Raw genomic sequence first — 6,962 nt, 5'->3', positions numbered from 1 at the left:
CCCGCTAACGAAAAGAACAGCAAAATTCTACATCTGTGTGCAGTGTGCAAATCTCTGGGATTTTCCTAGACACTTTGCTTTCATGGCATATGGTTATGGCTACCATGTTGCCCAGATTAAAAACACAGACACATGGTTTTGACAAAAGAGTTTTACACTTCCTTCAGGCGTAAAAGACAGTGAAGGAGACATAGTTTGAAAACCAAAATGTTGGAATTTGAGGACATGTCAGTAGTTTGTGACAGTGATTTCCAACTTCATTTAAACAACAGAACCCTATTGTCCATGAGATCTTAGATTGTTGTTGTTGTTAAGTGCCATTGAGTCAGTTCCAACTAACTCATAGCAACCCTGTGTAGGTTTTCCAAGAAGCGGCTGCTGGGTTTGAGCCACCAACCTCATGGTAAGTAGTCAAGTGCTTATCCTACAGCACCACACCAGGACTCCAATATATAAAATCAGCAAAAATGAAGCTACTTCAGTAAATCAGAAGTAAAAGCTTCACATAGCCTTCTGACACACCCTCTCCTGATCATGGCACCCCCGGGCGGTACTCAGGGTCCCGAAAATCCATGAATATTATTTCAGTTCCCCTGGTTAGAAAGAACTTCTGTCTTTGGATAGATGAAGTAGGCATACTTTGACCAATTTCACCTGCTAACAGCCAAAAGTGTTGGCTTTTGCTGTTGTTGTTCAGTACTATCCAGTTGGTTCCAACTCATAGCAACCCTGTATAGTGTTTCCGAGGAGCAGCTGGTGAGTTTGAATTGCCAACCTTGTGGTCCAGTGCTTTATCCCACAGTGCCACACCAGGACACTCTCTCTCACTTTAAGACCCAGCAATCTCACTTTTGACCATTTATCATAGAAAAAAATGAAAACTTATGTCTACACACAAAAAAAGTATGATTGTTCATATCAGCATTTTATTTTGTTGTTGCTATTATTGTTGAGAATAGACACAGCAAAACATATACCAATTCAGACCTTCCCCTGTCTCTTCTGCGCTGCGTACAGAGGAGGCAGCCATCTACCGGCATCATGGCTGCCCTCAGACCCCTGGTGAAGCTCAAGATCATCAAAAAGAGGACCAAGAAGTTCATGGGGCACCAATCAGAGCGTTAAGTCAAAATTAGGCGTAACTGGCGCACGCCCAGAGGCATTGATGACAGGGTGCGGAGAAGATTTAACCAACATTGGTTATAGGAGAAACACGAAGACAAAACACAGCGGCTTCCGCAAGTTCCTGGTTCACAAAGTCAAAGAGCTGGAGGTGCAGCTGATGTGCAACAAATCTGACTGTGCAGAGACTGCTCTCAACGTTTCCTCCAAGAACCGCAAAGCCATCGTGGAAAGAGCAGCCCGGCTGGTCATCAGAGTCACCCATCCCAATGCCAAGCTGTGCAGTGAAGAAAATGAAGAGACAGCCCATTTTTTTTGAGTTTTATTTGTACTAAATAAAACCATACTCGTGCAATATACATATATATACCAATTCAAATTTCTCCAGATAAAATTCAGTGAACTTGATTAGATGCTGTGCGCTGTTGCTCCCCCATTCACAAAAACTCACTCACCCTATGGGAAACCCAATGCCATGGAGTTGCTGTGGTCAGTTTGATCACATATAGATCTCAAAAGTGCATAATGCTCAAGGCAGGTGTGTTTCATTAGTTAAGCTAAAGTATTGTTTGGCTTTTAGAAGACTTCAGGGGGTATTTCTGGTTTAAAGTTTTAAAAAACGAGGGCAAAAGTTTCAGGGGTTTATCCACTTTCCATAGCTCTAGAAAGTCTCCAGCCCCTGAGAATCTGAAGTTCTGTCTGCATTTCCCCTCATTTGTTTGTTTACATCAGCTTTTTTTATAAAAGCCAAAAAGATTGGAAACAACTAAAATGTACTACAATAGTAGAACCATTAAACAAACTTTATTACATCCATACCATTGAATACTGAACAGCAATAAAAAGGAACAAACTCTTAATGCACACAACTTAGATGCACCTCAAGGGCTTTGTTGTTGCTGACATTAAGTTCCATCGAGTTGGTTCTAACTCATAGAAACCCTGTTTAGGGTTTCTGAGGAGCAGCTGGTGGGTTTGAACCGCTAACTTTGTGGTTCGCAGTCCAGTGCTGATTCTACAGTGCTACACCAGAAGATCACAGACTGTATGATTCCATGTATATAATATTCCCAAAGTGACAAAATTATAGAAATTAAGAACCAATTAGTTGTTGTCAAGAGTTAGGGACCCATGATTTTGACAAGAGTTTTATGTGGGGGGCGGGTGGAGGGGGTCACTATAAAAGGACAGCATGAGGGAGATCTTTGTGGTACTGGTTGTTGTTGTTGTTATGTGCCGTGGAGTCGGTTCCGACCCATAGCGACCCTGTACAGGGTTCCCGAGGCTGTAAATCTTTACGGGAGCAGAAAGCCTCATCCTTCTCCCATAGAACAGCTGGTAGTTTCGAACTGCTGACCTTGTGGTTCGCAGCCCAATTCATAACCACTACGCTACCAGAGCTCCTTTGTAGTACTGGTTACTGCTATCTAAATGCGTGATAAATGACATATAGAACTCTCTACACACATGAATCTCCTGGTTTTGATAGTACACTATGTTGTTGTTGTTAAGTGTCATTGAGTCAGTTTTGATTCATAACAACCCTATATAGGGTTTCCAAGGAGCGACTGGAGGGTTTGAACCGCCAACCTTTGCAGTTCAAACTGATCTTGCGATCCAGTGCTTATCCTACAGAACCACACCAAGACAGTTATGTAAAATTTAACCAGGGGGAGAACTTGGTTAACAGTACCTAAGACTGCGCTGTACTATCTTTGCAACTTCCTGTTGAAATACTCTATGACTACTTCAAAATAAAGAATTAAAAAAAAGAAAGAAAATCACACTAGTCAGACCGATCATATCAAATGTTGGGAGTATAAATTGGGACAAATAATTTGGAAAACAGTTTGGACATACAGTTTGGAGTCCTGGTGTGGCACTGTGGGTTAATGTGCCAGACTGAAAAGTCGTTTGAACTGCAAGGTCGGCAGTTCAAGCTCACCAGCTGCTCCTCGGAAACCCTATACAGTGTTGCTATGGGTTGGAATAGACTCAACAGCACTTCACAACAACAACAACAAATATACCTTTTGGTCAGATAATTCAACAACTTGGTACATACTCCAGAGAAATAAGAACATATGTCCACCAAAAGACATGTAAAAAAATGTTCATAACAGTTTTATTCAACTAGAAACAACATGAATCTCCACGAACATTAAAATGGGTGAGTAAATTGAGGCATCCTTGGAAACAAGACTGTCATGAAAATAACTACTACTGTTACTTACAACCACATGGAGGAATCTTAGACACATTTGGCTGAGAAAAAAAAACACAAAACATACACACAAAATACCCCTAACAGTATTTTATTAGTCTATCTACATGAAATCTACGAGATGAAAAAGCTAATCAATAGAGGTAGTAATGTCAGAACAGTGATTAGCTTAGGTGAGAGATGTGCGTATTGACTGGGAACAGGATGAAGGAACCTTCTAGCTGTATCTTACACTGAATAGTGATTACATGGGTGTTGATTTTGTTGTTGCTAAGTGCCATCGAGTCAGTTCTGACTCATAGTGACCCTGTATGGGTTTCTAAGGAGCAGCTGATGGGTTTGAACCACTATCCTTATGATTAGCAGTCCAGTGCTTATCCTACAGCACCACACCAGGACTCCTACATGGGTTAAAAGGATTAGAGGAAGATTCATTAACAATGTGTGACATGGAAATACCGCAGCCTTGCTTGCTGAGGGTGGAGAGAACTTGAAGCCCGTACTAATAAAGATCAATGGAGTCCTGGTGTGGCACTGTAAGATAAGCACTGGCCTGCTAACCACAAGATAGGTGGCTCAAACCCACCTGGCACTCCTCCAAAACAGAGTCACTATGAGCCGGAACTGGTTCAATGACACTGTCTCAACATAGAGACAACAAAAATCCTCACAACTTGACCAATAAGCAACATCATGATAAACAGAGAATATATTGAAATTGTCAAGGATTTATTTTACTTGGATCCACAATCAATGCACATGGAAGCAGCAGTCAAAAAATCAAATGACGAATACAACGGGCATATCTGCAGCCCAAGGCCTCTTTTCTTTTTAAAGTGTTAAAAAGCAAAGATGGCCTGTTGAAGACGAAGATGTGCCTAATCCCAAACCTTGTGTTTTTAATCACCTCATGTGCATTTGAAATAGGGACACTGAATAAGGCAGACCAAAAGAGAATTGATAGCTTTGAATTATGATGTTTATGCAGAAAACTGAATATATCATGGACTCCCAGAAAAACAAACAAATCTGTCCTGCAACAAGTACAACCACAATGCTCCTTAGAAGAAAGGGTGGTGAGACTTGATCTCATGTACTTTCAACATATTATCAGAAGGAACCAGTCCCTGGAGAAAGACATCATGCTTGGTAAAGTAGAGGGTCACTGAAAAAGAGGAAGACCCTCAACGAGATGAATTCACACACTGGCTGCAAACAATGTGCTCAAACAATAGGAACAATTTTGTTGATAGCACAGAATCAGGCAATGTTTTGTTCTGTTGTACACAGGGTCACAATAACAATAAACTCTAAACCGAAGTTAGAAAAGATTTATTGCTGATGCTGTTGTTAGGTGCTATCAAGACAATTCCAACTTAAAGCAACTTAGGAACAACAGAATGAAACACTGCCCAGCCCTGTGCCATCCTCATAATCGTTGTTAAGCTTCAGCCCATTGCTGCTGCCACTGTGCCAACCCATCTCATTTGTTATCTTCCTCTTTTGCTCTGACCTTCTACTTTACCTAGCATGATGTCCTTCTCCAGCGACTGGACATTCCTGACATTATGTCAGAAGTATAAGAGACGAAATCTTACCATTCTGACTTCCAAGGAGCATTCTGGTTATACATCATCCAACACAGATTTGTTTGTTCTTCTAGCAGCCCATGGTATTTTAAATATTCTTTCAGCACCATAACTTGAATGCATCAATTCTTCTATGGTCTTCCTCTTTAAATGAATTGAACAGCCAATAGAGAAAATATACTTCTCTGGCTAATAACAACCTATAGCTGCATGGAATCTAGAAGAAAATCTTTGCCCCTCAAGTGTTCATCAGGGCTGAAATGTACCATGTGACGGTTTCTTGTTAGCTGCCATCCTTCGTTGGCTGACTTGCATGAATACATCATCATACCTTTCTTCCTAGTCTATCTTCTGAATCCTTTTCAGCATCATTGTCATTGTTGTTGTTAAGTGTTGTAGAGCTGATACTGAGTCATAGCGATCCTGTACAGGGTTTCCAAGGAGCAGCTGATGGGTTTGAACCACCGACCTTGTGGTTTACAGTCCAGTGCTGATCCGACAGCGCCACACCAGGCATTATAGCAACAAGCAAACCTACAAAGAGAGATTGGTGGTAACTGTGCATGAGATGCTCCAGGAATTGAACTTGGGTCTCCTGCATGGAAGACAAGAATTCTACCACGGGGACTTCTACCCTCACATGGGACTGTTTAGAAGAGGTAAGCTTCTTGTACCTTAGACTCAGCCTGTGAGGGGAAAGGAGATGTGAACTACTTCCACTGGTGCAAAATGGGTAAGCCAAGGTAAAAGGGGCTTGCATTCACCCCTCCACCTTCTGGGTAAAAGAAAGCAAACTGCTGTGTGGAGGCTGGTGTGTGACACTGGGCCCAATGAAGGGTATTGATTTGTTCTTTTCAAGAAGAAATGTGCATGATTCCTTCTTTTTAATAGGTTGTCTTGTTCTGGAAGGTAATTCCTGTGACTTTGAAATAGCACGGCTTGGGTGTTTCGGGTATCAGCTGGTTTGGAGGGAAGGTTTGCTGTTTGGATGAAGTGGGCTCACGGAAAAGCTCTGTTCTCTGTGATTAATGGAGGAAATCGCCTGTGTCCTGTTCTCTGGCTAGTACTCACTGGACTCTCTAGTCACACGATCTTCCCAGAGCTCATTATGATTAATAACTTGTTCTAGGACGCTGTCTTCGCCCATATGGTTAAATGCCATTTTCCGCAGCGATTTGAAAAGTTCCCAGTCCAGAGCAGTCACCTTATCTGGCACTTCTCGCTTTTCCAAACATTTCACATCACTTATGATTTGGTTATTTGCTTTTTCATACTGATTTCACACTAAGGCACTACCTACCTATTAAGTATATTCCAACTCACAGTGACCCTGAGAACAGAGGAGAACTGTGTCAGAAGGTTTTCCGAGGCTGGCGGTGGTTCACACTCACCAGTCACTCCTTGGAAACCCTATGTTGTTGTTAAGTGCCGTCGAGTCGGTTCCGACCATAGCGACCCTGTATAGGGTTTCCGAGGAGCAGCTGGTGAGTTTGAACCGCCGACCTTGCAGTTCAAACGGCTCTGCGGTCTGGTGCATTAATCCACAGTGCCACATCAGGACTCCTGGAAAATCTATACAGGGCCACTAAAAGTTAGAACCGACTGGCACTTAACGACAACAACAATCTTTCCGGAAGCAGATTGCCTCATCTTCCTCCTTCACAGCTGCTGGTGGACTTGAGTTGCTGAGCTCTTGATTAGCAGCTGAGCACTTAACCACTGGGCTACCAGGGCTACTGAAACACAGGGCTTAGAAAATGGAGGGTAAAGACAGCCACAAGAAGGAGCTGCAAAGATGCTGGAGGTGATGGGTGCTGTGCCGTGGAGTCGGTTCCGACTCATAGTGACCCTGCACAGGGTTTCCGAGGCTGTACATCTTTATGGGAGCAGAAAGCCCCATCTTTTTTTTTTAATATTCGTAGGTAATTTTTTTTTTTTAATTTAAGGTTTTTATTGTGGATTGAGTGAAAGTTTACAGGGCACATCATCAGTTTCACATTCAACAATTCATATAACTTGTTTCATTA

The 6,962-nt window shown here is 42.2% G+C and overlaps 1 pseudogene; it reads left to right on the top strand.

Annotated features, from left to right (window-relative positions):
- The first annotated feature begins 1,041 nt into the window (after positions 1 to 1,041).
- Positions 1,042 to 1,441, top strand: LOC102814373 (annotated as a pseudogene).
- The last annotated feature ends 5,521 nt before the right edge of the window (positions 1,442 to 6,962 follow it).

This window comes from Chrysochloris asiatica, unplaced genomic scaffold, assembly GCF_000296735.1.
Source record: "Chrysochloris asiatica unplaced genomic scaffold, ChrAsi1.0 scaffold00018, whole genome shotgun sequence".
NCBI lineage: Eukaryota > Metazoa > Chordata > Mammalia > Afrosoricida > Chrysochloridae > Chrysochloris > Chrysochloris asiatica.
Note: the sequence above shows the minus strand (reverse complement) of the source record. Positions and strands in the feature narration are given on the sequence as shown.